Source organism: Coffea arabica, chromosome 2e (genome assembly GCF_036785885.1).
Source record: "Coffea arabica cultivar ET-39 chromosome 2e, Coffea Arabica ET-39 HiFi, whole genome shotgun sequence".
Taxonomy (NCBI): Eukaryota; Viridiplantae; Streptophyta; class Magnoliopsida; order Gentianales; family Rubiaceae; genus Coffea; species Coffea arabica.
In genome coordinates, this window is record NC_092313.1 from 74,109,212 (window position 1) to 74,111,345 (window position 2,134).

General features: G+C 36.3%; 1 long non-coding RNA gene across 1 annotated transcript; it reads left to right on the plus strand.

Moving 5' to 3' along the window:
• Positions 1–478: 478 nt before the first annotated feature.
• Positions 479–1,046, plus strand: LOC140037381 (uncharacterized). Its single transcript, XR_011841306.1, has 2 exons — positions 479–809; positions 910–1,046. It is a non-coding gene; the product is annotated as an uncharacterized lncRNA (long non-coding RNA).
• Positions 1,047–2,134: the final 1,088 nt, after the last annotated feature.

A 2,134-nucleotide genomic window follows, 5' to 3' on the forward strand; every position in this document is an offset into this window, starting at 1 on the left:
AAAATTAATGACAATACTCGAAATGTGTACAAACACAAGAAAAATCCCAAGTAATTCATCTAAATCAGTTAGAATCCAAAAAGATGCAGTACTTAGTTACTCGTGTCACCATCTTGACAAACCACAAGAAACCCTACTCCTACCTTGAAGTAGACGAAAATCATGCGCATAGAACAAGAGAATGAAAGTGGACTTTTTAACAACAGAGCACCCCCAGATGAATTCCCATTTAAAGTATCAAAGATCAATTAGTAGCAAATGAAAAGAAACCAAAGTATAATGATCAAGAAAGCAAGAATTCAAAAACAGAAAATCAAGAAACAAGTTTATCCAAAGAAACCTCAAGAAAGGAAAAATTGGGAGAAAATGGAGAACTCACCAATAAGGCTAGAGTCTATATAAACATGGGTTAAAAACAAAAAAGCCCCCTGTGCTAAACCTAATACACAACTAAGCCCCCTATGGTTTCAAAATATGCAACGCGACACCCCGTGCTTTGAACTAAGTTGTAACACTGACGGAAATCGGTAAAATTAACGGGACTGATGTACTGGAAGCTAAAAACAAATTCTTTATACTTAATTTTTAGCAAATATTCCTATTGTACCCCTTAGCCCCCAATAAAACTCCCTCCCAGCGATGCTTGTGTATAGAATCGATTTCTACTTGATGGAGAGAAATTGAACTAGCCTTTGGGAGAAATCAAATTACCACACAGGAGGTTTGAAAGGTAAAGCCATCCTCTATATACGAAGTCAACCTGCGAGGAACTTCTACACAATCTTGGCTAACAAATTGCAGCCCATAAGGTAAAAGCATTTGATTTTGGGTTTTGGCTAACAAATTGTTGTTATTAGGGTTTAAAGTAAGAATGTTGGTAACTAAATTGGGATTTATCTACTGATGAAGGGAAATGACTGGCTAAAAAATTTGCTCATGTCTTCCTCAAGCTCTCGAGGGGATAGTGGAGCTAGGAATCTACGGTACCAATATAAGCTGTGCGACTGTCGAAGAAAGGCAAAGGTGAAGATTGTTGAGTCCGAAAAGCCATCCAAAGGGATGCTGTACTTTGTTTGTGAAAGGGATGAATGCAGATTTTTCTCATGGTGTAATCCCATCTATAGAGATGAAACCGGCAGAGGAAACTTTTTTGAGAGGCCAATGGTTGAAGAACAGAGGCCAATGGTTGAAGAACATTTGTCGGGCTTGAACTCGAATTCTGAAGTGAAGAACTTGAATGATGAAGTGAAGAACTTGAAAGTACTAGTTAGCTATTGTCTAATGGTATCTATTTTTTCACTTTTGCTTCTGTTGATGAAAATGTCTGTAAAATAAGACAATGAAGAAGCTTATGAATGGAAATGAAAAAAACCAGGTAGTTTGTTTTGTTCATGGAAATGTGCACTTTATTCTTCTGTTCTTCCGAAAGATGTCCTACCTAAAACAATGAAACAAACATCTAACTATTATATACACTTGTAAGCATATTTGTGCATTAAAAACAGTTTTGAGCAATAAGCACACACAATAACGTCTTCTGCATTCCAATTTTGAGTAATAAGTACACCAAAGTACATTAAAATTTCCAGGCCATAAACTATTCCAGAAATATATCCCACCCAACATTCCAGAAATATATCCCACTATACATTCCAGAAACGATAACAATTTCAAATAGAGTAGACAAAATACATCCCACCAAACAAAAACTGCCCAGACAAACAGTACATGAAATATTCCAGCCCATAAAAACTGCCCAGAAATAGCTTCTTCTGCAATTGAGATATACCATTGCAGCCCATAATCATAATGCTCCATTAAAACAGTCAATAAGTACATTAAAGTGTCCAACATCAGCAAAGAATCCTCCAAATTGCTGAAGCCAACAGCATCCAATCAAAATACATCAAAGTTTCCAGTTTGCAATAATTGATAACAATTCCAAACAGAGTAGACAAAATACATCAGAAACATACATTCCAGCTGTTTGCCACCAACTCTAACAGCAACCACTAATTCCTTAAAACTACACAAAAAGGCAATCAACAAACATACAGTCCACTTCAAAATTCAACTCTAACATCTTCTTGCTTTCTTGGATCTTAGGTTGTATAGGACATCAGCAACAGTAGGA